The sequence below is a fragment of the Astatotilapia calliptera genome, chromosome 3 (genome assembly GCF_964374335.1).
Source record: "Astatotilapia calliptera chromosome 3, fAstCal68.1, whole genome shotgun sequence".
NCBI classification, from domain to species: Eukaryota; Metazoa; Chordata; class Actinopteri; order Cichliformes; family Cichlidae; genus Astatotilapia; species Astatotilapia calliptera.
Window position 1 is genome coordinate 23,982,484 of NC_137424.1, and position 26,639 is coordinate 24,009,122.

The window sequence follows — 26,639 nt, forward strand, 5'->3', positions numbered from 1 at the left end:
AGCCACAGGCCCTGGTGTGGTGTAAGTGGCCTGAGCAAGAGCCACAGGCCCTGGTGTGGTGTAAGTGGCCTCAGCCAGAAGCCACAGGCACTGGTGTGGTGTAAGTGGCCTCAGCCAGCAGCCACAGTCCCTGGTGTGGTGAAAGTGGCCTCAGCCAGCAGCCACAGGCCCTGGTGTGGTGTAAATGGCCTCAGCCAGCAGCCACAGGCCCTGGTGTGGTGTAAGTGGCCTCAGCCAGAGCCACAGGCCATGGTGTGGTGTAAGTGGCCTCAGCCAGTGCCACAGGCCCTGGTGTGGTGTAAGTGGCCTGAGCAAGAGCCACAGACCCTGGTGTGGTGTAATTGGCCTCAATAGCAACTAATGCCCTGGTGTGGTGTAGGTGGCCTCAGCCAGCAGCCACAGGCCCTGGTGTGGTGTAAGTGGCCTCAGCCAGTGCCACAGGCCCTGGTGTGGTGTAAGGGGCCTCAATAGCAACTAATGCCCTGGTGTGGTGTAAGTGGCCTCAGCCACCAGCCACAGGCACTGGTGTGGTGTAAGTGGCCTCAGCCAGCAGCCACAGGCCCTGGTGTGGTGTAAGTGGCCTCAGCCAGCAGCCACAGGCCCTGGTGTGGTGTAAGTGGCCTGAGCCAGCTGCCACAGGCCGTAGTGTGGTGTAAGTGGCCTCAGCCAGAAGCCACAGGCACTGGTGTGGTGTAAGTGCCCTCAGCCAGCAGCCACACGCCCTGGTGTGGTGTAAGTGACCTCAGCCAGCAGCCAAAGGCCCTGGTGTGGTGTAAGTGGCCTCAGCCAGCAGCCACAGGCCCTGGTGTGGTGTAAGTGGCCTCAGCCAGTGCCACAGGCCCTGGTGTGGTGTAAGTGGCCTGAGCAAGAGTCACAGACCCTGGTGTGGTGTAATTGGCCTCAATAGCAACTAATGCCCTGGTGTGGTGTAGGTGGCCTCAGCCAGCAGCCACAGGCCCTGGTGTGGTGTAAGTGGCCTCAGCCAGTGCCACAGGCCCTGGTGTGGTGTAAGTGGCCTGAGCAAGAGCCACAGGCCCTGGTGTGGTGTAAGTGGCCTCAGCCAGAAGCCACAGGCACTGGTGTGGTGTAAGTGCCCTCAGCCAGCAGCCACAGGCACTGGTGTGGTGTAAGTGACCTCAGCCAGCAGCCACAGGCCCTGGTGTGGTGTAAGTGGCCTCAGCCAGCAGCCACAGGCCCTGGTGTGGTGTAAGTGGCCTCAGCCAGAAGCCACAGGCACTGGTGTGGTGTAAGTGCCCTCAGCCAGCAGCCACAGGCACTGGTGTGGTGTAAGTGACCTCAGCCAGCAGCCACATGCCCTGGTGTGGTGTAAGTGGCCTCAGCCAGCAGCCACAGGCCCTGGTGTGGTGTAAGTGGCCTCAGCCAGTGCCACAGGCCCTGGTGTGGTGTAAGTGGCCTGAGCAAGAGTCACAGACGCTGGTGTGGTGTAATTGGCCTCAATAGCAACTAATGCCCTGGTGTGGTGTAGGTGGCCTCAGCCAACAGCCACAGGCCCTGGTGTGGTGTAAGTGGCCTCAGCCAGTGCCACAGGCCATGGTGTGGTGTAAGTGGCCTGAGCAAGAGCCACAGACCCTGGTGTGGTGTAATTGGCCTCAATAGCAACTAATGCCCTGGTGTGGTGTAAGTGGCCTCAGCCAGCAGCCACAGGCCCTGGTGTGGTGTAAGTGGCCTCAGCCAGCAGCCACAGGCCCTGATGTGGTGTAAGTGGCCCCAGCCGGTCACTCAGGCCCTGGTGTGGTGTAGGTGGCATCAGCTAGCAGCACAAGACATTGGAAAACAGCCAAAAGCAATGTCGTTAATGTGCCCTCATTAATGGGCAGCTGCTTTTGGTCTTTTAATACACCCCTTCTCTGGATCAAAAGCTGTTCAATGACATGAAAATGAAAGGCTTACAGCACCAGGTATTCCCAGGTAGTCTCCCATCCAAGTACTAACCAAGCCCAGCCCTGCTTAGCTTCCGAGATCAGACGAGGTCGGGCGTGCTCAGGGTGGTATGGCCGTAAGCTGCTGGCCCCAGCACAATGTCTCAATTTATGGATTCAACTGATTAGGTGGCAAGTACCAGAAGTTACGAAGACAATCCTTTAACCATACCTGCATGTTTGCATAATACCCTAACCCAAAGGCTCAGTTTAGCATTTATCTAACAGCACAGGCCCTGGATTGTTGAAGATGGCCTCAGGAACCAGCACAGGGCCTGGTGTGTTGTACATGGCCACAGCTAGCAGCACAGGGCCTGGTTTGGTGAAAATGGCCTCGGCCAGAAGCGCAGGGCCTGGTGTGATGTGAGTGGCCTGAGCCAGAAGCCACAGGCACTGGTGTGGTGTAAGTGGCCTCAGCCAGCAGCCACAGGCCCTGGTGTGGTGTAAGTGGCCTCAGCCAGCAGCCACAGGCCCTGGTGTGGTGTAAGTGGCCTCAGCCAGCAGCCACAGGCCCTGGTGTGGTGTAAGTGGCCTCAGCCAGAGCCACAGGCCCTGGTGTGGTGTAAGTGGCCTCAGCCAGTGCCACAGGCCCTGGTGTGGTGTAAGTGGCCTGAGCAAGAGCCAAAGACCCTGGTGTGGTGTAATTGGCCTCAATAGCAACTAATGCCCTGGTGTGGTGTAGGTGGCCTCAGCCAGCAGCCACAGGCCCTGGTGTGGTGTAAGTGGCCTCAATAGCAACTAATGCCCTGGTGTGGTGTAAGTGGCCTCAGCCAGCAGCCACAGGCCCTGGTGTGGTGTAAGTGGCCTGAGCAAGAGCCACAGACCCTGGTGTGGTGTAATTGGCCTCAATAGCAACTAAGACCCTGGTGTGGTGTAGGTGGCCTCAGCCAGCAGCCACAGGCCCTGGTGTGGTGTAAGTGGCCTCAGCCAGCAGCCACAGGCCCTGGTGTGGTGTAAGTGGCCTCAGCCAGCAGCCACAGGCCCTGATGTGGTGTAAGTGGCCCCAGCCGGTCACTCAGGCCCTGGTGTGGTGTAGGTGGCATCAGCTAGCAGCACAAGACATTGGAAAACAGCCAAAAGCAATGTCGTTAATGTGCCCTCATTAATGGGCAGCTGCTTTTGGTCTTTTAATACACCCCTTCTCTGGATCAAAAGCGGTTCAATGACATGAAAATGAAAGGCTTACAGCACCAGGAATTCCCAGGCAGTCTCCCATCCAAGTACTAACCAAGCCCAGCCCTGCTTAGCTTCCAAGATCAGACGAGGTCGGGCGTGCTCAGGGTGGTATGGCCGTAAGCTGCTGGCCCCAGCACAATGTCTCAATTTATGGATTCAACTGATTAGGTGGCAAGTACCTGAAGTTACGAAGACAATCCTTTAACCATACCTGCATGTTTGCATAATACCCTAACCCAAAGGCTCAGTTTAGCATTTATCTAACAGCACAGGCCCTGGATTGTTGAAGATGGCCTCAGGAACCAGCACAGGGCCTGGTGTGTTGTACATGGCCACAGCTAGCAGCACAGGGCCTGGTTTGGTGAAGATGGCCTCAGCCAGAAGCCACAGGCACTGGTGTGGTGTAAGTGGCCTCAGCAAGCAGCCACAGGCCCTGGTGTGGTTTAAGTGGCCTCAGCCAGCAGCCACAGGCCCTGGTGTGGTGTAAGTGGCCTCAGCCAGAGCCACAGGCCCTGGTGTGGTGTAAGTGGCCTCAGCCAGTGCCACAGGCCCTGGTGTGGTGTAAGTGGCCTCAGCCAGTGCCACAGGCCCTGGTGTGGTGTAAGTGGCCTGAGCAAGAGCCACAGACCCTGGTGTGGTGTAACTGGCCTCAATAGCAACTAATGCCCTGGTGAGGTGTAGGTGGCCTCAGCCAGCAGCCACAGGCCCTGGTGTGGTGTAAGTGGCCTCAGCCAGTGCCACAGGCCCTGGTGTGGTGTAAGGGGCCTCAATAGCAACTAATGCCCTGGTGTGGTGTAAGTGGCCTCAGCCAGCAGCCACAGGCACTGGTGTGGTGTAAGTGGCCTCAGCCAGCAGCCACAGGCCCTGGTGTGGTGTAAGTGGCCTCAGCCAGCAGCCACAGGCCCTGGTGTGGTGTAAGTGGCCTGAGCCAGAAGCCACAGGCACTGGTGTGGTGTAAGTGGCCTCAGCCAGAAGCCACAGGCACTGGTGTGGTGTAAGTGCCCTCAGCCAGCAGCCACAGGCCCTGGTGTGGTGTAAGTGACCTCAGCCAGCAGCCACAGGCCCTGGTGTGGTGTAAGTGGCCTCAGCCAGCAGCCACAGGCCCTGGTGTGGTGTAAGTGGCCTCAGCCAGTGCCACAGGCCCTGGTGTGGTGTAAGTGGCCTCAGCCAGTGCCACAGGCCCTGGTGTGGTGTAATTGGCCTCAATAGCAACTAATGCCCTGGTGTGGTGTAGGTGGCCTCAGCCAGCAGCCACAGGCCCTGGTGTGGTGTAAGTGGCCTCAGCCAGTGCCACAGGCCCTGGTGTGGTGTAAGGGGCCTCAATAGCAACTAATGCCCTGGTGTGGTGTAAGTGGCCTCAGCCAGCAGCCACAGGCCCTGGTGTGGTGTAAGTGGCCTCAGCCAGCAGCCACAGGCCCTGGTGTGGTGTAAGTGGCCTCAGCCAGCAGCCACAGGCCCTGGTGTGGTGTAAGTGGCCTCAGCCAGTGCCACAGGCCCTGGTGTGGTGTAAGTGGCCTCAGCCAGTGCCACAGACCCTGGTGTGGTGTAATTGGCCTCAATAGCAACTAATGCCCTGGTGTGGTGTAGGTGGCCTCAGCCAGCAGCCACAGGCCCTGGTGTGGTGTAAGTGGCCTCAATAGCAACTAATGCCCTGGTGTGGTGTAAGTGGCCTCAGCCAGCAGCCACAGGCCCTGGTGTGGTGTAAGTGGCCTCAGCCACTGCCACAGGCCCTGGTGTGGTGTAAGTGGCCTCAATAGCAACTAAGGCCCTGGTGTGGTGTAAGTGGCCTCAGCCAGTGCCACAGGCCCTGGTGTGGTGTAAGTGGCCTCAGCCAGCAGCCACAGGCCCTGGTGTGGTGTAAGTGGCCTCAGCCAGTGCCACAGGCCCTGGTGTGGTGTAAGTGGCCTCAGCCAGAGCCACAGGCCCTGGTGTGGTGTAAGTGGCCTCAGCCAGTGCCACAGGCCCTGGTGTGGTGTAAGTGGCCTGAGCAAGAGCCACAGACCCTGGTGTGGTGTAATTGGCCTCAATAGCAACTAATGCCCTGGTGTGGTGTAGGTGGCCTCAGCCAGCAGCCACAGGCCCTGGTGTGGTGTAAGTGGCCTCAATAGCAACTAATGCCCTGGTGTGGTGTAAGTGGCCTCAGCCAGCAGCCACAGGCCCTGGTGTGGTGTAAGTGGCCTCAGCCAGCAGCCACAGGCCCTGGTGTGGTGTAAGTGGCCTCAGCCAGCAGCCACAGGCCCTGATGTGGTGTAAGTGGCCCCAGCCGGTCACTCAGGCCCTGGTGTGGTGTAGGTGGCATCAGCTAGCAGCACAAGACATTGGAAAACAGCCAAAAGCAATGTCCTTAATGTGCCCTCATTAATGGGCAGCTGCTTTTGGTCTTTTAATACACCCCTTCTCTGGATCAAAAGCGGTTCAATGACATGAAAATGAAAGGCTTACAGCACCAGGTATTCCCAGGGAGTCTCCCATCCAAGTACTAACCAAGCCCAGCCCTGCTTAGCTTCCGAGATCAGACGAGGTCGGGCGTGCTCAGGGTGGTATGGCCGTAAGCTGCTGGCCCCAGCACAATGTCTCAATTTATGGATTCAACTGATTAGGTGGCAAGTACCTGAAGTTACGAAGACAATCCTTTAACCATACCTGCATGTTTGCATAATACCCTAACCCAAAGGCTCAGTTTAGCATTTATCTAACAGCACAGGCCCTGGTGTGTTGTACATGGCCACAGCTAGCAGCACAGGGCCTGGTTTGGTGAAGATGGCCTCGGCCAGAAGCGCAGGGCCTGGTGTGATGTGAGTGGCCTGAGCAAGAGCCACAGGCCCTGGTGTGGTGTAAGTGGCCTCAGCCAGCAGCCACAGGCCCTGGTGTGGTGTAAGTGGCCTCAGCCAGCAGCCACAGGCCCTGGTGTGGTGTAAATGGCCTCAGCCAGCAGCCACAGGCCCTGGTGTGGTGTAAGTGGCCTCAGCCAGAGCCACAGGCCCTGGTGTGGTGTAAGTGGCCTCAGCCAGTGCCACAGGCCCTGGTGTGGTGTAGGTGGCCTGAGCAAGAGCCACAGACCCTGGTGTGGTGTAATTGGCCTCAATAGCAACTAATGCCCTGGTGAGGTGTAAGTGGCCTCAGCCAGCAGCCACAGGCCCTGGTGTGGTGTAAGTGGCCTCAGCCAGTGCCACAGGCCCTGGTGTGGTGTAAGGGGCCTCAATAGCAACTAATGCCCTGGTGTGGTGTAAGTGGCCTCAGCCAGCAGCCACAGGCACTGGTGTGGTGTAAGTGGCCTCAGCCAGCAGCCACAGGCCCTGGTGTGGTGTAAGTGGCCTCAGCCAGCAGCCACAGGCCCTGGTGTGGTGTAAGTGGCCTGAGCCAGCTGCCACAGGCCCTGGTGTGGTGTAAGTGGCCTCAGCCAGAAGCCACAGGCACTGGTGTGGTGTAAGTGCCCTCAGCCAGCAGCCACAGGCCCTGGTGTGGTGTAAGTGACCTCAGCCAGCAGCCACAGGCCCTGGTGTGGTGTAAGTGGCCTCAGCCAGCAGCCACAGGCCCTGGTGTGGTGTAAGTGGCCTCAGCCAGTGCCAAAGGCCCTGGTGTGGTGTAAGTGGCCTCAGCCAGTGCCAAAGGCCCTGGTGTGGTGTAAGTGGCCTGAGCAAGAGTCACAGACCCTGGTGTGGTGTAATTGGCCTCAATAGCAACTAATGCCCTGGTGTGGTGTAGGTGGCCTCAGCCAGCAGCCACAGGCCCTGGTGTGGTGTAAGTGGCCTCAGCCAGTGCCACAGGCCCTGGTGTGGTGTAAGGGGCCTCAATAGCAACTAATGCCCTGGTGTGGTGTAAGTGGCCTCAGCCAGCAGCCACAGGCACTGGTGTGGTGTAAGTGCCCTCAGCCAGCAGCCACAGGCCCTGGTGTGGTGTAAGTGGCCTCAGCCAGCAGCCACAGGCCCTGGTGTGGTGTAAGTGGCCTCAGCCAGAAGCCACAGGCACTGGTGTGGTGTAAGTGCCCTCAGCCAGCAGCCACAGGCACTGGTGTGGTGTAAGTGACCTCAGCCAGCAGCCACAGGCCCTGGTGTGGTGTAAGTGGCCTCAGCCAGCAGCCACAGGCCCTGGTGTGGTGTAAGTGGCCTCAGCCAGAAGCCACAGGCACTGGTGTGGTGTAAGTGCCCTCAGCCAGCAGCCACAGGCACTGGTGTGGTGTAAGTGACCTCAGCCAGCAGCCACAGGCCCTGGTGTGGTGTAAGTGGCCTCAGCCAGCAGCCACAGGCCCTGGTGTGGTGTAAGTGGCCTCAGCCAGTGCCACAGGCCCTAGTGTGGTGTAAGTGGCCTGAGCAAGAGTCACAGACCCTGGTGTGGTGTAATTGGCCTCAATAGCAACTAATGCCCTGGTGTGGTGTAGGTGGCCTCAGCCAGCAGCCACAGGCCCTGGTGTGGTGTAAGTGGCCTCAGCCAGTGCCACAGGCCCTGATGTGGTGTAAGTGGCCTGAGCAAGAGCCACAGACCCTGGTGTGGTGTAATTGGCCTCAATAGCAACTAATGCCCTGATGTGGTGTAAGTGGCCTCAGCCAGCAGCCACAGGCCCTGGTGTGGTGTAAGTGGCCTCAGCCAGCAGCCACAGGCCCTGATGTGGTGTAAGTGGCCCCAGCCGGTCACTCAGGCCCTGGTGTGGTGTAGGTGGCATCAGCTAGCAGCACAAGACATTGGAAAACAGCCAAAAGCAATGTCGTTAATGTGCCCTCATTAATGGGCAGCTGCTTTTGGTCTTTTAATACACCCCTTCTCTGGATCAAAAGCGGTTCAATGACATGAAAAAGAAAGGCTTACAGCACCAGGTATTCCCAGGCAGTCTCCCATCCAAGTACTAAACAAGCCCAGCCCTGCTTAGCTTCCGAGATCAGACGAGGTCGGGCATGCTCAGGGTTGTATGGCCGTAAGCTGCTGGCCCCAGCACAATGTCTCAATTTATGGATTCAACTGATTAGGTGGCAAGTACCTGAAGTTACGAAGACAATCCTTTAACCATACCTGCATGTTTGCATAATACCCTAACCCAAAGGCTCAGTTTAGCATTTATCTAACAGCACAGGCCCTGGATTGTTGAAGATGGCCTCAGGAACCAGCACAGGGCCTGGTGTGTTGTACATGGCCACAGCTAGCAGCACAGGGCCTGGTTTGGTGAAGATGGCCTCGGCCAGAAGCGCAGGGCCTGGTGTGATGTGAGTGGCCTGAGCAAGAGCCACAGGCCCTGGTGTGGTGTAAGTGGCCTCAGCCAGAAGCCACAGGCACTGGTGTGGTGTAAGTGGCCTCAGCCAGCAGCCACAGTCCCTGGTGTGGTGTAAGTGGCCTCAGCCAGCAGCCACAGGCTCTGGTGTGGTGTAAGTGGCCTCAGCCAGCAGCCACAGGCCCTGGTGTGGTGTAAGTGGCCTCAGCCAGCAGCCACAGGCCCTGGTGTGGTGTAAGTGGCCTCAGCCAGTGCCACAGGCCCTGGTGTGGTGTAAGGGGCCTCAATAGCAACTAATGCCCTGGTGTGGTGTAAGTGGCCTCAGCCAGCAGCCACAGGAACTGGTGTGGTGTAAGTGCCCTCAGCCAGCAGCCACAGGCCCTGGTGTGGTGTAAGTGGCCTGAGCAAGAGCCACAGGCCCTGGTGTGGTGTAAGTGGCCTCAGCCAGAAGCCACAGGCACTGGTGTGGTGTAAGTGCCCTCAGCCAGCAGCCACAGGCACTGGTGTGGTGTAAGTGACCTCAGCCAGCAGCCACAGGCCCTGGTGTGGTGTAAGTGGCCTCAGCCAGCAGCCACAGGCCCTGGTGTGGTGTAAGTGGCCTCAGCCAGAAGCCACAGGCACTGGTGTGGTGTAAGTGCCCTCAGCCAGCAGCCACAGGCACTGGTGTGGTGTAAGTGACCTCAGCCAGCAGCCACAGGCCCTGGTGTGGTGTAAGTGGCCTCAGCCAGCAGCCACAGGCCCTGGTGTGGTGTAAGTGGCCTCAGCCAGTGCCACAGGCCCTGGTGTGGTGTAAGTGGCCTGAGCAAGAGTCACAGACCCTGGTGTGGTGTAATTGGCCTCAATAGCAACTAATGCCCTGGTGTGGTGTAAGTGGCCTCAGCCAGTGCCACAGGCCCTGATGTGGTGTAAGTGGCCTGAGCAAGAGCCACAGACCCTGGTGTGGTGTAATTGGCCTCAATAGCAACTAATGCCCTGGTGTGGTGTAAGTGGCCTCAGCCAGCAGCCACAGGCCCTGGTGTGGTGTAAGTGGCCTCAGCCAGCAGCCACAGGCCCTGATGTGGTGTAAGTGGCCCCAGCCGGTCACTCAGGCCCTGGTGTGGTGTAGGTGGCATCAGCTAGCAGCACAAGACATTGGAAAACAGCCAAAAGCAATGTCGTTAATGTGCCCTCATTAATGGGCAGCTGCTTTTGGTCTTTTAATACACCCCTTCTCTGGATCAAAAGCGGTTCAATGACATGAAAATGAAAGGCTTACAGCACCAGGTATTCCCAGGTAGTAGCAACTAATGCCCTGGTGTGGTGTAAGTGGCCTCAGCCAGCAGCCACAGGCCCTGGTGTGGTGTAAGTGGCCTCAGCCAGTGCCACAGGCCCTGGTGTGGTGTAAGTGGCCTGAGCAAGAGCCACAGACCCTGGTGTGGTGTAATTGGCCTCAATAGCAACTAATGCCCTGGTGTGGTGTAAGTGGCCTCAGCCAGCAGCCACAGGCCCTGGTGTGGTGTAAGTGGCCTCAGCCAGCAGCCACAGGCCCTGATGTGGTGTAAGTGGCCCCAGCCGGTCACTCAGGCCCTGGTGTGGTGTAGGTGGCATCAGCTAGCAGCACAAGACATTGGAAAACAGCCAAAATCAATGTCGTTAATGTGCCCTCATTAATGGGCAGCTGCTTTTGGTCTTTTAATACACCCCTTCTCTGGATCAAAAGCGGTTCAATGACATGAAAAAGAAAGGCTTACAGCACCAGGTATTCCCAGGTAGTCTCCCATCCAAGTACTAACCAAGCACAGCCCTGCTTAGCTTCCGAGATCAGACGAGGTCGGGCGTGCTCAGGGTGGTATGGCCGTAAGCTGCTGGCCCCAGCACAATGTCTCAATTTATGGATTCAACTGATTAGGTGGCAAGTACCTGAAGTTACGAAGACAATCCTTTAACCATACCTGCATGTTTGCATAATACCCTAACCCAAAGGCTCAGTTTAGCATTTATCTAACAGCACAGGCCCTGGATTGTTGAAGATGGCCTCAGGAACCAGCACAGGGCCTGGTGTGTTGTACATGGCCACAGCTAGCAGCACAGGGCCTGGTTTGGTGAAGATGGCCTCGGCCAGAAGCGCAGGGCCTGGTGTGATGTGAGTGGCCTGAGCAAGAGCCACAGGCCCTGGTGTGGTGTAATTGGCCTCAGCCAGCAGCCACAGGCCCTGGTGTGGTGTAAGTGGCCTCAGCCAGTGCCACAGGCCCTGGTGTGGTGTAAGTGGCCTGAGCAAGAGTCACAGACCCTGGTGTGGTGTAATTGGCCTCAATAGCAACTAAGGCCCTGGTGTGGTGTAAGTGGCCTCAGCCAGAAGCCACAGGCACTGGTGTGGTGTAAGTGGCCTCAGCCAGCAGCCACAGGCCCTGGTGTGGTGTAAGTGGCCTCAGCCAGCAGCCACAGGCCCTGGTGTGGTGTAAGTGGCCTCAGCCAGCAGCCACAGGCCCTGGTGTGGTGTAAGTGGCCTCAGCCAGAGCCACAGGCCCTGGTGTGGTGTAAGTGGCCTCAGCCAGTGCCACAGGCCCTGGTGTGGTGTAAGTGGCCTGAGCAAGAGCCACAGACCCTGGTGTGGTGTAATTGGCCTCAATAGCAACTAATGCCCTGGTGTGGTGTAGGTGGCCTCAGCCAGCAGCCACAGGCCCTGGTGTGGTGTAAGTGGCCTCAATAGCAACTAATGCCCTGGTGTGGTGTAAGTGGCCTCAGCCAGCAGCCACAGGCCCTGGTGTGGTGTAAGTGGCCTCAGCCAGTGCCACAGGCCCTGGTGTGGTGTAAGTGGCCTGAGCAAGAGCCACAGACCCTGGTGTGGTGTAATTGGCCTCAATAGCAACTAATGCCCTGGTGTGGTGTAGGTGGCCTCAGCCAGCAGCCACAGGCCCTGGTGTGGTGTAAGTGGCCTCAGCCAGTGCCACAGGCCCTGGTGTGGTGTAAGGGGCCTCAATAGCAACTAATGCCCTGGTGTGGTGTAAGTGGCCTCAGCCAGCAGCCACAGGCACTGATGTGGTGTAAGTGGCCTCAGCCAGCAGCCACAGGCCCTGGTGTGGTGTAAGTGGCCTCAGCCAGCAGCCACAGGCACTGGTGTGGTGTAAGTGGCCTGAGCCAGCAGCCACAGGCCCTGGTGTGGTGTAAGTGGCCTCAGTCAGAAGCCACAGGCACTGGTGTGGTGTAAGTGCCCTCAGCCAGCAGCCACAGGCCCTGGTGTGGTGTAAGTGACCTCAGCCAGCAGCCACAGGCCCTGGCGTGGTGTAAGTGGCCTCAGCCAGCAGCCACAGGCCTTGGTGTGGTGTAAGTGGCCTCAGCCAGTGCCACAGGCCCTGGTGTGGTGTAATTGGCCTCAATAGCAACTAATGCCCTGGTGTGGTGTAGGTGGCCTCAGCCAGCAGCCACAGGCCCTGGTGTGGTGTAAGTGGCCTCAGCCAGTGCCACAGGCCCTGGTGTGGTGTAAGGGGCCTCAATAGCAACTAATGCCCTGGTGTGGTGTAAGTGGCCTCAGCCAGCAGCCACAGGCCCTGGTGTGGTGTAAGTGGCCTCAGCCAGCAGCCACAGGCCCTGGTGTGGTGTAAGTGCCCTCAGCCAGCAGCCACAGGCCCTGGTGTGGTGTAAGTGGCCTCAGCCAGCAGCCACAGGCCCTGGTGTGGTGTAAGTGGCCTGAGCCAGCAGCCACAGGCCCTGGTGTGGTGTAAGTGGCCTGAGCAAGAGCCACAGGCCCTGGTGTGGTGTAAGTGGCCTCAGCCAGAAGCCACAGGCCCTGGTGTGGTGTAAGTGACCTCAGCCAACAGCCACAGGCCCTGGTGTGGTGTAAGTGGCCTCAGCCAGCAGCCACAGGCCCTGGTGTGGTGTAAGTGACCTCAGCCAGCAGCCACAGGCCCTGGTGTGGTGTAAGTGGCCTCAGCCAGCAGCCACAGGCCCTGGTGTGGTGTAAGTGGCCTCAGCCAGTGCCACAGGCCCTGGTGTGGTGTAAGTGGCCTGAGCAAGAGTCACAGACACTGGTGTGGTGTAATTGGCCTCAATAGCAACTAATGCCCTGGTGTGGTGTAGGTGGCCTCAGCCAGCAGCCACAGGCCCTGGTGTGGTGTAAGTGGCCTCAGCCAGTGCCACAGGCCCTGGTGTGGTGTAAGTGGCCTGAGCAAGAGCCACAGACCCTGGTGTGGTGTAATTGGCCTCAATAGCAACTAATGCCCTGGTGTGGTGTAAGTGGCCTCAGCCAGCAGCCACAGGCCCTGGTGTGGTGTAAGTGGCCTCAGCCAGCAGCCACAGGCCCTGATGTGGTGTAAGTGGCCCCAGCCGGTCACTCAGGCCCTGGTGTGGTGTAGGTGGCATCAGCTAGCAGCACAAGACATTGGAAAACAGCCAAAAGCAATGTCGTTAATGTGCCCTCATTAATGGGCAGCTGGTTTTGGTCTTTTAATACACCCCTTCTCTGGATCAAAAGCGGTTCAATGACATGAAAATGAAAGGCTTACAGCACCAGGTATTCCCAGGTAGTCTCCCATCCAAGTACTAACCAAGCCCAGCCCTGCTTAGCTTCAGAGATCAGACGAGGTCAGGCGTGCTCAGGGTGGTATGGCCGTAAGCTGCTGGCCCCAGCACAATGTCTCAATTTATGGATTCAACTGATTAGGTGGCAAGTACCTGAAGTTACGAAGACAATCCTTTAACCATACCTGCATGTTTGCATAATACCCTAACCCAAAGGCTCAGTTTAGCATTTATCTAACAGCACAGGCCCTGGATTGTTGAAGATGGCCTCAGGAACCAGCACAGGGCCTGGTGTGTTGTACATGGCCACAGCTAGCAGCACAGGGCCTGGTTTGGTGAAGATGGCCTCGGCCAGAAGCGCAGGGCCTGGTGTGATGTGAGTGGCCTGAGCAAGAGCCACAGGCCCTGGTGTGGTGTAAGTGGCCTCAGCCAGAAGCCACAGGCACTGGTGTGGTGTAAGTGGCCTCAGCCAGCAGCCACAGGCCCTGGTGTGGTGTAAGTGGCCTCAGCCAGCAGCCACAGGCCCTGGTGTGGTGTAAGTGGCCTCAGCCAGAGCCACAGGCCCTGGTGTGGTGTAAGTGGCCTCAGCCAGTGCCACAGGCCCTGGTGTGGTGTAAGTGGCCTGAGCAAGAGCCACAGACCCTGGTGTGGTGTAATTGGCCTCAATAGCAACTAATGCCCTGGTGTGGTGTAGGTGGCCTCAGCCAGCAGCCACAGGCCCTGGTGTGGTGTAAGTGGCCTCAATAGCAACTAATGCCCTGGTGTGGTGTAAGTGGCCTCAGCCAGCAGCCACAGGCCCTGGTGTGGTGTAATTGGCCTCAATAGCAACTAAGGCCCTGGTGTGGTGTAGGTGGCCTCAGCCAGCAGCCACAGGCCCTGGTGTGGTGTAAGTGGCCTCAGCCAGCAGCCACAGGCCCTGGTGTGGTGTAAGTGGCCTCAGCCAGCAGCCACAGGCCCTGATGTGGTGTAAGTGGCCCCAGCCGGTCACTCAGGCCCTGGTGTGGTGTAGGTGGCATCAGCTAGCAGCACAAGACATTGGAAAACAGCCAAAAGCAATGTCGTTAATGTGCCCTCATTAATGGGCAGCTGCTTTTGGTCTTTTAATACACCCCTTCTCTGGATCAAAAGCGGTTCAATGACATGAAAATGAAAGGCTTACAGCACCAGGTATTCCCAGGCAGTCTCCCATCCAAGTACTAACCAAGCCCAGCCCTGCTTAGCTTCCGAGATCAGACGAGGTCGGGCGTGCTCAGGGTGGTATGGCCGTAAGCTGCTGGCCCCAGCACAATGTCTCAATTTATGGATTCAACTGATTAGGTGGCAAGTACCTGAAGTTACGAAGACAATCCTTTAACCATACCTGCATGTTTGCATAATACCCTAACCCAAAGGCTCAGTTTAGCATTTATCTAACAGCACAGGCCCTGGATTGTTGAAGATGGCCTCAGGAACCAGCACAGGGCCTGGTGTGTTGTACATGGCCACAGCTAGCAGCACAGGGCCTGGTTTGGTGAAGATGGCCTCGGCCAGAAGCGCAGGGCCTGGTGTGATGTGAGTGGCCTGAGCAAGAGCCACAGGCCCTGGTGTGGTGTAATTGGCCTCAGCCAGCAGCCACAGGCCCTGGTGTGGTGTAAGTGGCCTCAGCCAGCAGCCACAGGCCCTGGTGTGGTGTAAGTGGCCTCAGCCAGTGCCACAGGCCCTGGTGTGGTGTAAGTGGCCTGAGCAAGAGTCACAGACCCTGGTGTGGTGTAATTGGCCTCAATAGCAACTAAGGCCCTGGTGTGGTGTAAGTGGCCTCAGCCAGAAGCCACAGGCACTGGTGTGGTGTAAGTGGCCTCAGCCAGCAGCCACAGGCCCTGGTGTGGTGTAAGTGGCCTCAGCCAGCAGCCACAGGCCCTGGTGTGGTGTAAGTGGCCTCAGCCAGCAGCCACAGGCCCTGGTGTGGTGTAAGTGGCCTCAGCCAGAGCCACAGGCCCTGGTGTGGTGTAAGTGGCCTGAGCAAGAGCCACAGACCCTGGTGTGGTGTAATTGGCCTCAATAGCAACTAATGCCCTGGTGTGGTGTAGGTGGCCTCAGCCAGCAGCCACAGGCCCTGGTGTGGTGTAAGTGGCCTCAATAGCAACTAATGCCCTGGTGTGGTGTAAGTGGCCTCAGCCAGCAGCCACAGGCCTTGGTGTGGTGTAAGTGGCCTCAGCCAGTGCCACAGGCCCTGGTGTGGTGTAAGTGGCCTCAATAGCAACTAAGGCGCTGGTGTGGTGTAGGTGGCCTCAGCCAGCAGCCACAGGCCCTGGTGTGGTGTAAGTGGCCTCAGCCAGTGCCACAGGCCCTGGTGTGGTGTAAGTGGCCTGAGCAAGAGCCACAGACCCTGGTGTGGTGTAATTGGCCTCAATAGCAACTAATGCCCTGGTGTGGTGTAAGTGGCCTCAGCCAGCAGCCACAGGCCCTGGTGTGGTGTAAGTGGCCTCAGCCAGCAGCCACAGGCCCTGATGTGGTGTAAGTGGCCCCAGCCGGTCACTCAGGCCCTGGTGTGGTGTAGGTGGCATCAGCTAGCAGCACAAGACATTGGAAAACAGCCAACAGCAATGTCGTTAATGTGCCCTCATTAATGGGCAGCTGCTTTTGGTCTTTTAATACACCCCTTCTCTGGATCAAAAGCGGTTCAATGACATGAAAATGAAAGGCTTACAGCACCAGGTATTCCCAGGCAGTCTCCCATCCAAGTACTAACCAAGCCCAGCCCTGCTTAGCTTCCGAGATCAGACGAGGTCGGGCGTGCTCAGGGTGGTATGGCCGTAAGCTGCTGGCCCCAGCACAATGTCTCAATTTATGGATTCAACTGATTAGGTGGCAAGTACCTGAAGTTACGAAGACAATCCTTTAACCATACCTGCATGTTTGCATAATACCCTAACCCAAAGGCTCAGTTTAGCATTTATCTAACAGCACAGGCCCTGGATTGTTGAAGATGGCCTCAGGAACCAGCACAGGGCCTGGTGTGTTGTACATGGCCACAGCTAGCAGCACAGGGCCTGGTTTGGTGAAGATGGCCTCGGCCAGAAGCGCAGGGCCTGGTGTGATGTGAGTGGCCTGAGCAAGAGCCACAGGCCCTGGTGTGGTGTAAGTGGCCTCAGCCAGAAGCCACAGGCACTGGTGTGGTGTAAGTGGCCTCAGCCAGCAGCCACAGGCCCTGGTGTGGTGTAAGTGGCCTCAGCCAGCAGCCACAGGCCCTGGTGTGGTGTAAGTGGCCTCAGCCAGCAGCCACAGGCCCTGGTGTGGTGTAAGTGGCCTCAGCCAGTGCCACAGGCCCTGGTGTGGTGTAAGTGGCCTGAGCAAGAGCCACAGACCCTGGTGTGGTGTAATTGGCCTCAATAGCAACTAATGCCCTGGTGTGGTGTAAGTGGCCTCAGCCAGCAGCCACAGGCCCTGGTGTGGTGTAAGTGGCCTCAGCCAGCAGCCACAGGCCCTGGTGTGGTGTAAGGGGCCTCAATAGCAACTAATGCCCTGGTGTGCTGTAAGTGGCATCAGCCAGCAGCCACAGGCACTGGTGTGGTGTAAGTGCCCTCAGCCAGCAGCCACAGGCCCTGGTGTGGTGTAAGTGCCCTCAGCCAGCAGCCACAGGCCCTGGTGTGGTGTAAGTGGCCTCAGCCAGTGCCACAGGCCCTGGTGTGGTGTAAGTGGCCTGAGCAAGAGCCACAGGCCCTGGTGTGGTGTAAGTGGCCTCAGCCAGAAGCCACAGGCACTGGTGTGGTGTAAGTGCCCTCAGCCAGCAGCCACAGGCCCTGGTGTGGTGTAAGTGGCCTCAGCCAGCAGCCACAGGCCCTGGTGTGGTGTAAGTGGCCAAAGCAAGAGTCACAGACCCTGGTGTGGTGTAATTGGCCTCAATAGCAACTAATGCCCTGGTGTGGTGTAGGTGGCCTCAGCCAGCAGCCACAGGCCCTGGTGTGGTGTAAGTGGCCTCAGCCAGTGCCACAGGCCCTGGTGTGGTGTAAGGGGCCTCAATAGCAACTAATGCCCTGGTGTGGTGTAAGTGGCCTCAGCCAGCAGCCACAGGCACTGGTGTGGTGTAAGTGGCCTCAGCCAGCAGCACAAGGCCCTGGTGTGGTGTAAGTGGCCTCAGCCAGTGCCACAGGCACTGGTGTGGTGTAAGTGGCCTGAGCAAGAGTCACAGACCCTGGTGTGGTGTAATTGGCCTCAATAGCAACTAATGCCCTGGTGTGGTGTAGGTGGCCTCAGCCAGCAGCCACAGGCCCTGGTGTGGTGTAAGTGGCCTCAGCCAGTGCCACAGGCCCTGGTGTGGTGTAAGTGGCCTGAGCAAGAGCCACAGACCCTGGTGTGGTGTAATTGGCCTCAATAGCAACTAATGCCCTGGTGTGGTGTAAGTGGCCTCAGCCAGCAGCCACAGGCCCTGGTGTGGTGTAAGTGGCCTCAGCCAGCAGCCACAGGCCCTGATGTGGTGTAAGTGGCCCCAGCCGGTCACTCAGGCCCTGGTGTGGTGCAGGTGGCATCAGCTAGCAGCACAAGACATTGGAAAACAGCCAAAAGCAATGTCGTTAATGTGCCCTCATTAATGGGCAGCTGCTTTTGGTCTTTTAATACACCCCTTCTCTGCATCAAAAGCGGTTCAATGACATGAAAATGAAAGGCTTACAGCACCAGGTATTCCCAGGCAGTCTCCCATCCAAGTACTAACCAAGCCCAGCCCTGCTTAGCTTCCGAGATCAGACGAGGTCGGGCGTGCTCAGGGTGGTATGGCCGTAAGCTGCTGGCCCCAGCACAATGTCTCAATTTATGGATTCAACTGATTAGGTGGCAAGTACCTGAAGTTACGAAGACAATCCTTTAACCATACCTGCATGTTTGCATAATACCCTAACCCAAAGGCTCAGTTTAGCATTTATCTAACAGCACAGGCCCTGGATTGTTGAAGATGGCCTCAGGAACCAGCACAGGGCCTGGTGTGTTGTACATGGCCACAGCTAGCAGCACAGGGCCTGGTTTGGTGAAGATGGCCTCGGCCAGAAGCGCAGGGCCTGGTGTGATGTGAGTGGCCTGAGCAAGAGCCACAGGCCCTGGTGTGGTGTAATTGGCCTCAGCCAGCAGCCACAGGCCCTGGTGTGGTGTAAGTGGCCTCAGCCAGCAGCCACAGGCCCTGGTGTGGTGTAAGTGGCCTCAGCCAGTGCCACAGGCCCTGGTGTGGTGTAAGTGGCCTGAGCAAGAGTCACAGACCCTGGTGTGGTGTAATTGGCCTCAATAGCAACTAAGGCCCTGGTGTGGTGTAAGTGGCCTCAGCCAGAAGCCACAGGCACTGGTGTGGTGTAAGTGGCCTCAGCCAGCAGCCACAGGCCCTGGTGTGGTGTAAGTGGCCTCAGCCAGCAGCCACAGGCCCTGGTGTGGTGTAAGTGGCCTCAGCCAGCAGCCACAGGCCCTGGTGTGGTGTAAGTGGCCTCAGCCAGTGCCACAGGCCCTGGTGTGGTGTAAGTGGCCTCAGCCAGTGCCACAGACCATGGTGTGGTGTAATTGGCCTCAATAGCAACTAATGCCCTGGTGTGGTGTAGGTGGCCTCAGCCAGCAGCCACAGGCCCTGGTGTGGTGTAAGTGGCCTCAATAGCAACTAATGCCCTGGTGTGGTGTAAGTGGCCTCAGCCAGCAGCCACAGGCCCTGGTGTGGTGTAAGTGGCCTCAGCCACTGCCACAGGCCCTGGTGTGGTGTAAGTGGCCTCAATAGCAACTAAGGCCCTGGTGTGGTGTAGGTGGCCTCAGCCAGCAGCCACAGGCCCTGGTGTGGTGTAAGTGGCCTCAGCCAGTGCCACAGGCCCTGGTGTGGTGTAAGTGGCCTGAGCAAGAGCCACAGACCCTGGTGTGGTGTAATTGGTCTCAATAGCAACTAATGCTCTGGTGTGGTGTAAGTGGCCTCAGCCAGCAGCCACAGGCCCTGGTGTGGTGTAAGTGGCCTCAGCCAGCAGCCACAGGCCCTGATGTGGTGTAAGTGGCCCCAGCCGGTCACTCAGGCCCTGGTGTGGTGTAGGTGGCATCAGCTAGCAGCACAAGACATTGGAAAACAGCCAAAAGCAATGTCGTTAATGTGCCCTCATTAATGGGCAGCTGCTTTTGGTCTTTTAATACACCCCTTCTCTGGATCAAAAGCGGTTCAATGACATGAAAATGAAAGGCTTACAGCACCAGGTATTCCCAGGTAGTCTCCCATCCAAGTACTAACCAAGCCCAGCCCTGCTTAGCTTCCGAGATCAGACGAGGTCGGGCGTGCTCAGGGTGGTATGGCCGTAAGCTGCTGGCCCCAGCACAATGTCTCAATTTATGGATTCAACTGATTAGGTGGCAAGTACCTGAAGTTACGAAGACAATCCTTTAACCATACCTGCATGTTTGCATAATACCCTAACCCAAAGGCTCAGTTTAGCATTTATCTAACAGCACAGGCCCTGGATTGTTGAAGATGGCCTCAGGAACCAGCACAGGGCCTGGTGTGTTGTACATGGCCACAGCTAGCAGCACAGGGCCTGGTTTGGTGAAGATGGCCTCGGCCAGAAGCGCAGGGCCTGGTGTGATGTGAGTGGCCTGAGCAAGAGCCACAGGCCCTGGTGTGGTGTAAGTGGCCTCAGCCAGAAGCCACAGGCACTGGTGTGGTGTAAGTGGCCTCAGCCAGCAGCCACAGGCCCTGGTGTGGTGTAAGTGGCCTCAGCCAGCAGCCACAGGCCCTGGTGTGGTGTAAGTGGCCTCAGCCAGAGCCACAGGCCCTGGTGTGGTGTAAGTGGCCTCAGCCAGTGCCACAGGCCCTGGTGTGGTGTAAGTGGCCTGAGCAAGAGCCACAGACCCTGGTGTGGTGTAATTGGCCTCAATAGCAACTAATGCCCTGGTGTGGTGTAGGTGGCCTCAGCCAGCAGCCACAGGCCCTGGTGTGGTGTAAGTGGCCTCAATAGCAACTAATGCCCTGGTGTGGTGTAAGTGGCCTCAGCCAGCAGCCACAGGCCCTGGTGTGGTGTAAGTGGCCTCAGCCAGTGCCACAGGCCCTGGTGTGGTGTAAGTGGCCTGAGCAAGAGCCACAGGCCCTGGTGTGGTGTAAGTGGCCTCAGCCAGAAGCCACAGGCACTGGTGTGGTGTAAGTGCCCTCAGCCAGCAGCCACAGGCACTGGTGTGGTGTAAGTGACCTCAGCCAGCAGCCACAGGCCCTGGTGTGGTGTAAGTGGCCTCAGCCAGAAGCCACAGGCACTGGTGTGGTGTAAGTGCCCTCAGCCAGCAGCCACAGGCACTGGTGTGGTGTAAGTGACCTCAGCCAGCAGCCACATGCCCTGGTGTGGTGTAAGTGGCCTCAGCCAGCAGCCACAGGCCCTGGTGTGGTGTAAGTGGCCTCAGCCAGTGCCACAGGCCATGGTGTGGTGTAAGTGGCCTGAGCAAGAGCCACAGACCCTGGTGTGGTGTAATTGGCCTCAATAGCAACTAATGCCCTGGTGTGGTGTAAGTGGCCTCAGCCAGCAGCCACAGGCCCTGGTGTGGTGTAAGTGGCCTCAGCCAGCAGCCACAGGCCCTGATGTGGTGTAAGTGGCCCCAGCCGGTCACTCAGGCCCTGGTGTGGTGTAGGTGGCATCAGCTAGCAGCACAAGACATTGGAAAACAGCCAAAAGCAATGTCGTTAATGTGCCCTCATTAATGGGCAGCTGCTTTTGGTCTTTTAATACACCCCTTCTCTGGATCAAAAGCTGTTCAATGACATGAAAATGAAAGGCTTACAGCACCAGGTATTCCCAGGTAGTCTCCCATCCAAGTACTAACCAAGCCCAGCCCTGCTTAGCTTCCGAGATCAGACGAGGTCGGGCGTGCTCAGGGTGGTATGGCCGTAAGCTGCTGGCCCCAGCACAATGTCTCAATTTATGGATTCAACTATTTAGGTGGCAAGTACCTGAAGTTACGAAGACAATCCTTTAACCATACCTGCATGTTTGCATAATACCCTAACCCAAAGGCTCAGTTTAGCATTTATCTAACAGCACAGGCCCTGGATTGTTGAAGATGGCCTCAGGAACCAGCACAGGGCCTGGTGTGTTGTACATGGCCACAGCTAGCAGCACAGGGCCTGGTTTGGTGAAAATGGCCTCGGCCAGAAGCGCAGGGCCTGGTGTGATGTGAGTGGCCTGAGCAAGAGCCACAGGCCCTGGTGTGGTGTAAGTGGCCTCAGCCAGAAGCCACAGGCACTGGTGTGGTGTAAGTGGCCTCAGCCAGCAGCCACAGGCCCTGGTGTGGTGTAAGTGGCCTCAGCCAGCAGCCACAGGCCCTGGTGTGGTGTAAGTGGCCTCAGCCAGCAGCCACAGGCCCTGGTGTGGTGTAAGTGGCCTCAGCCAGAGCCACAGGCCCTGGTGTGGTGTAAGTGGCCTCAGCCAGTGCCACAGGCCCTGGTGTGGTGTAAGTGACCTATATAGCAACTAATGCCCTGGTGTGGTGTAAGTGGCCTCAGCCAGCAGCCACAGGCCCTGGTGTGGTGTAAGTGGCCTCAGCCACTGCCACAGGCCCTGGTGTGGTGTAAGTGGCCTCAATAGCAACTAAGGCCCTGGTGTGGTGTAGGTGGCCTCAGCCAGCAGCCACAGGCCCTGGTGTGGTGTAAGTGGCCTCAGCCAGTGCCACAGGCCCTGGTGTGGTGTAAGTGGCCTGAGCAAGAGCCACAGACCATGGTGTGGTGTAATTGGTCTCAATAGCAACTAATGCTCTGGTGTGGTGTAAGTGGCCTCAGCCAGCAGCCACAGGCCCTGGTGTGGTGTAAGTGGCCTCAGCCAGCAGCCACAGGCCCTGATGTGGTGTAAGTGGCCCCAGCCGGTCACTCAGGCCCTGGTGTGGTGTAGGTGGCATCAGCTAGCAGCACAAGACATTGGAAAACAGCCAAAAGCAATGTCGTTAATGTGCCCTCATTAATGGGCAGCTGCTTTTGGTCTTTTAATACACCCCTTCTCTGGATCAAAAGCGGTTCAATGACATGAAAATGAAAGGCTTACAGCACCAGGTATTCCCAGGTAGTCTCCCATCCAAGTACTAACCAAGCCCAGCCCTGCTTAGCTTCCGAGATCAGACGAGGTCGGGCGTGCTCAGGGTGGTATGGCCGTAAGCTGCTGGCCCCAGCACAATGTCTCAATTTATGGATTCAACTGATTAGGTGGCAAGTACCTGAAGTTACGAAGACAATCCTTTAACCATACCTGCATGTTTGCATAATACCCTAACCCAAAGGCTCAGTTTAGCATTTATCTAACAGCACAGGCCCTGGTGTGTTGTACATGGCCACAGCTAGCAGCACAGGGCCTGGTTTGGTGAAGATGGCCTCGGCCAGAAGCGCAGGGCCTGGTGTGATGTGAGTGGCCTGAGCAAGAGCCACAGGCCCTGGTGTGGTGTAAGTGGCCTCAGCCAGAAGCCACAGGCACTGGTGTGGTGTAAGTGGCCTCAGCCAGCAGCCACAGGCCCTGGTGTGGTGTAAGTGGCCTCAGCCAGCAGCCACAGGCCCTGGTGTGGTGTAAATGGCCTCAGCCAGCAGCCACAGGCCCTGGTGTGGTGTAAGTGGCCTCAGCCAGAGCCACAGGCCCTGGTGTGGTGTAAGTGGCCTCAGCCAGTGCCACAGGCCCTGGTGTGGTGTAAGTGGCCTGAGCAAGAGCCACAGACCCTGGTGTGGTGTAATTGGCCTCAATAGCAACTAATGCCCTGGTGAGGTGTAGGTGGCCTCAGCCAGCAGCCACAGGCCCTGGTGTGGTGTAAGTGGCCTCAGCCAGTGCCACAGGCCCTGGTGTGGTGTAAGGGGCCTCAATAGCAACTAATGCCCTGGTGTGGTGTAAGTGGCCTCAGCCAGCAGCCACAGGCACTGGTGTGGTGTAAGTGGCCTCAGCCAGCAGCCACAGGCCCTGGTGTGGTGTAAGTGGCCTCAGCCAGCAGCCACAGGCCCTGGTGTGGTGTAAGTGGCCTGAGCCAGCTGCCACAGGCCCTGGTGTGGTGTAAGTGGCCTCAGCCAGAAGCCACAGGTACTGGTGTTGTGTAAGTGCCCTCAGCCAGCAGCCACAGGCCCTGGTGTGGTGTAAGTGACCTCAGCCAGCAGCCACAGGCCCTGGTGTGGTGTAAGTGGCCTCAGCCAGCAGCCACAGGCCCTGGTGTGGTGTAAGTGGCCTGAGCAAGAGCCACAGACCCTGGTGTGGTGTAATTGGCCTCAATAGCAACTAATGCCCTGGTGTGGTGTAGGTGGCCTCAGCCAGCAGCCACAGGCCCTGGTGTGGTGTAAGTGGCCTCAGCCAGTGCCACAGGCCCTGGTGTGGTGTAAGGGGCCTCAATAGCAACTAATGCCCTGGTGTGGTGTAAGTGGCCTCAGCCAGCAGCCACAGGCACTGGTGTGGTGTAAGTGCCCTCAGCCAGCAGCCACAGGCCCTGGTGTGGTGTAAGTGGCCTCAGCCAGCAGCCACAGGCCCTGGTGTGGTGTAAGTGGCCTCAGCAAGAGCCACAGGCCCTGGTGTGGTGTAAGTGGCCTCAGCCAGAAGCCACAGGCACTGGTGTGGTGTAAGTGCCCTCAGCCAGCAGCCACAGGCACTGGTGTGGTGTAAGTGACCTCAGCCAGCAGCCACAGGCCCTGGTGTGGTGTAAGTGGCCTCAGCCAGCAGCCACAGGCCCTGGTGTGGTGTAAGTGGCCTCAGCCAGTGCCACAGGCCCTAGTGTGGTGTAAGTGGCCTGAGCAAGAGTCACAGACCCTGGTGTGGTGTAATTGGCCTCAATAGCAACTAATGCCCTGGTGTGGTGTAGGTGGCCTCAGCCAGCAGCCACAGGCCCTGGTGTGGTGTAAGTGGCCTCAGCCAGTGCCACAGGCCCTGATGTGGTGTAAGTGGCCTGAGCAAGAGCCACAGACCCTGGTGTGGTGTAATTGGCCTCAATAGCAACTAATGCCCTGGTGTGGTGTAAGTGGCCTCAGCCAGAAGCCACAGGCACTGGTGTGGTGTAAGTGGCCTCAGCCAGCAGCCACAGGCCCTGATGTGGTGTAAGTGGCCCCAGCCAGCAGCCACAGGCCCTGGTGTGGTGTAAGTGGCCTCAGCCAAAAGCCACAGGCACTGGTGTGGTGTAAGTGCCCTCAGCCAGCAGCCACAGGCACTGGTGTGGTGTAAGTGACCTCAGCCAGCAGCCACAGGCCCTGGTGTGGTGTAAGTGGCCTCAGCCAGCAGCCACAGGCCCTGGTGTGGTGTAAGTGGCCTCAGCCAGTGCCACAGGCCCTGGTGTGGTGTAAGTGGCCTGAGCAAGAGTCACAGACCCTGGTGTGGTGTAATTGGCCTCAATAGCAACTAATGCCCTGGTGTGGTGTAAGTGGCCTCAGCCAGCAGCCACAGGCCCTGGTGTGGTGTAAGTGGCCTGAGCAAGAGCCACAGGCCCTGGTGTGGTGTAAGTGGCCTCAGCCAGAAGCCACAGGCACTGGTGTGGTGTAAGTGGCCTCAGCCAGCAGCCACAGTCCCTGGTGTGGTGAAAGTGGCCTCAGCCAGCAGCCACAGGCCCTGGTGTGGTGTAAATGGCCTCAGCCAGCAGCCACAGGCCCTGGTGTGGTGTAAGTGGCCTCAGCCAGAGCCACAGGCCATGGTGTGGTGTAAGTGGCCTCAGCCAGTGCCACAGGCCCTGGTGTGGTGTAAGTGGCCTGAGCAAGAGCCACAGACCCTGGTGTGGTGTAATTGGCCTCAATAGCAACTAATGCCCTGGTGTGGTGTAGGTGGCCTCAGCCAGCAGCCACAGGCCCTGGTGTGGTGTAAGTGGCCTCAGCCAGTGCCACAGGCCCTGGTGTGGTGTAAGGGGCCTCAATAGCAACTAATGCCCTGGTGTGGTGTAAGTGGCCTCAGCCACCAGCCACAGGCACTGGTGTGGTGTAAGTGGCCTCAGCCAGCAGCCACAGGCCCTGGTGTGGTGTAAGTGGCCTCAGCCAGCAGCCACAGGCCCTGGTGTGGTGTAAGTGGCCTGAGCCAGCTGCCACAGGCCCTAGTGTGGTGTAAGTGGCCTCAGCCAGAAGCCAAAGGCACTGGTGTGGTGTAAGTGCCCTCAGCCAGCAGCCACACGCCCTGGTGTGGTGTAAGTGACCTCAGCCAGCAGCCAAAGGCCCTGGTGTGGTGTAAGTGGCCTCAGCCAGCAGCCACAGGCCCTGGTGTGGTGTAAGTGGCCTCAGCCAGTGCCACAGGCCCTGGTGTGGTGTAAGTGGCCTGAGCAAGAGTCACAGACCCTGGTGTGGTGTAATTGGCCTCAATAGCAACTAATGCCCTGGTGTGGTGTAGGTGGCCTCAGCCAGCAGCCACAGGCCCTGGTGTGGTGTAAGTGGCCTCAGCCAGTGCCACAGGCCCTGGTGTGGTGTAAGTGGCCTGAGCAAGAGCCACAGGCCCTGGTGTGGTGTAAGTGGCCTCAGCCAGAAGCCACAGGCACTGGTGTGGTGTAAGTGCCCTCAGCCAGCAGCCACAGGCACTGGTGTGGTGTAAGTGACCTCAGCCAGCAGCCACAGGCCCTGGTGTGGTGTAAGTGGCCTCAGCCAGCAGCCACAGGCCCTGGTGTGGTGTAAGTGGCCTCAGCCAGAAGCCACAGGCACTGGTGTGGTGTAAGTGCCCTCAGCCAGCAGCCACAGGCACTGGTGTGGTGTAAGTGACCTCAGCCAGCAGCCACATGCCCTGGTGTGGTGTAAGTGGCCTCAGCCAGCAGCCACAGGCCCTGGTGTGGTGTAAGTGGCCTCAGCCAGTGCCACAGGCCCTGGTGTGGTGTAAGTGGCCTGAGCAAGAGTCACAGACGCTGGTGTGGTGTAATTGGCCTCAATAGCAACTAATGCCCTGGTGTGGTGTAGGTGGCCTCAGCCAACAGCCACAGGCCCTGGTGTGGTGTAAGTGGCCTCAGCCAGTGCCACAGGCCATGGTGTGGTGTAAGTGGCCTGAGCAAGAGCCACAGACCCTGGTGTGGTGTAATTGGCCTCAATAGCAACTAATGCCCTGGTGTGGTGTAAGTGGCCTCAGCCAGCAGCCACAGGCCCTGGTGTGGTGTAAGTGGCCTCAGCCAGCAGCCACAGGCCCTGATGTGGTGTAAGTGGCCCCAGCCGGTCACTCAGGCCCTGGTGTGGTGTAGGTGGCATCAGCTAGCAGCACAAGACATTGGAAAACAGCCAAAAGCAATGTCGTTAATGTGCCCTCATTAATGGGCAGCTGCTTTTGGTCTTTTAATACACCCCTTCTCTGGATCAAAAGCTGTTCAATGACATGAAAATGAAAGGCTTACAGCACCAGGTATTCCCAGGTAGTCTCCCATCCAAGTACTAACCAAGCCCAGCCCTGCTTAGCTTCCGAGATCAGACGAGGTCGGGCGTGCTCAGGGTGGTATGGCCGTAAGCTGCTGGCCCCAGCACAATGTCTCAATTTATGGATTCAACTGATTAGGTGGCAAGTACCTGAAGTTACGAAGACAATCCTTTAACCATACCTGCATGTTTGCATAATACCCTAACCCAAAGGCTCAGTTTAGCATTTATCTAACAGCACAGGCCCTGGATTGTTGAAGATGGCCTCAGGAACCAGCACAGGGCCTGGTGTGTTGTACATGGCCACAGCTAGCAGCACAGGGCCTGGTTTGGTGAAAATGGCCTCGGCCAGAAGCGCAGGGCCTGGTGTGATGTGAGTGGCCTGAGCCAGAAGCCACAGGCACTGGTGTGGTGTAAGTGGCCTCAGCCAGCAGCCACAGGCCCTGGTGTGGTGTAAGTGGCCTCAGCCAGCAGCCACAGGCCCTGGTGTGGTGTAAGTGGCCTCAGCCAGCAGCCACAGGCCCTGGTGTGGTGTAAGTGGCCTCAGCCAGAG

General features: G+C 58.1%; 12 non-coding genes and 1 pseudogene across 12 annotated transcripts; all 13 read right to left on the minus strand.

Annotated features, from left to right (window-relative positions):
* Positions 1-1,904: 1,904 nt before the first annotated feature.
* LOC145427780 (5S ribosomal RNA) lies at positions 1,905-2,023 on the minus strand. The gene has a single exon (XR_013908322.1). It is a non-coding gene; the product is annotated as a 5S ribosomal RNA (ribosomal RNA).
* Positions 2,024-3,119: 1,096 nt separating this feature from the next.
* LOC145426981 (5S ribosomal RNA) lies at positions 3,120-3,238 on the minus strand. The gene has a single exon (XR_013907704.1). It is a non-coding gene; the product is annotated as a 5S ribosomal RNA (ribosomal RNA).
* A 2,313-nt stretch (positions 3,239-5,551) lies between these two features.
* LOC145426555 (5S ribosomal RNA) lies at positions 5,552-5,670 on the minus strand. Its single transcript, XR_013907265.1, has one exon. It is a non-coding gene; the product is annotated as a 5S ribosomal RNA (ribosomal RNA).
* Positions 5,671-7,912: 2,242 nt separating this feature from the next.
* LOC145427354 (5S ribosomal RNA) lies at positions 7,913-8,031 on the minus strand (annotated as a pseudogene).
* Positions 8,032-10,039: 2,008 nt separating this feature from the next.
* LOC145427154 (5S ribosomal RNA) lies at positions 10,040-10,158 on the minus strand. The gene has a single exon (XR_013907879.1). It is a non-coding gene; the product is annotated as a 5S ribosomal RNA (ribosomal RNA).
* Positions 10,159-12,790: 2,632 nt separating this feature from the next.
* LOC145426923 (5S ribosomal RNA) lies at positions 12,791-12,909 on the minus strand. Its single transcript, XR_013907644.1, has one exon. It is a non-coding gene; the product is annotated as a 5S ribosomal RNA (ribosomal RNA).
* A 1,056-nt stretch (positions 12,910-13,965) lies between these two features.
* Positions 13,966-14,084, minus strand: LOC145426516 (5S ribosomal RNA). The gene has a single exon (XR_013907226.1). It is a non-coding gene; the product is annotated as a 5S ribosomal RNA (ribosomal RNA).
* A 1,408-nt stretch (positions 14,085-15,492) lies between these two features.
* Positions 15,493-15,611, minus strand: LOC145426517 (5S ribosomal RNA). The gene has a single exon (XR_013907227.1). It is a non-coding gene; the product is annotated as a 5S ribosomal RNA (ribosomal RNA).
* A 1,843-nt stretch (positions 15,612-17,454) lies between these two features.
* LOC145426518 (5S ribosomal RNA) lies at positions 17,455-17,573 on the minus strand. The gene has a single exon (XR_013907228.1). It is a non-coding gene; the product is annotated as a 5S ribosomal RNA (ribosomal RNA).
* A 1,408-nt stretch (positions 17,574-18,981) lies between these two features.
* On the minus strand, positions 18,982-19,100 carry LOC145427781 (5S ribosomal RNA). The gene has a single exon (XR_013908323.1). It is a non-coding gene; the product is annotated as a 5S ribosomal RNA (ribosomal RNA).
* Positions 19,101-20,552: 1,452 nt separating this feature from the next.
* Positions 20,553-20,671, minus strand: LOC145427782 (5S ribosomal RNA). Its single transcript, XR_013908324.1, has one exon. It is a non-coding gene; the product is annotated as a 5S ribosomal RNA (ribosomal RNA).
* A 1,134-nt stretch (positions 20,672-21,805) lies between these two features.
* Positions 21,806-21,924, minus strand: LOC145427783 (5S ribosomal RNA). Its single transcript, XR_013908325.1, has one exon. It is a non-coding gene; the product is annotated as a 5S ribosomal RNA (ribosomal RNA).
* Positions 21,925-26,060: 4,136 nt separating this feature from the next.
* LOC145427785 (5S ribosomal RNA) lies at positions 26,061-26,179 on the minus strand. Its single transcript, XR_013908326.1, has one exon. It is a non-coding gene; the product is annotated as a 5S ribosomal RNA (ribosomal RNA).
* Positions 26,180-26,639: the final 460 nt, after the last annotated feature.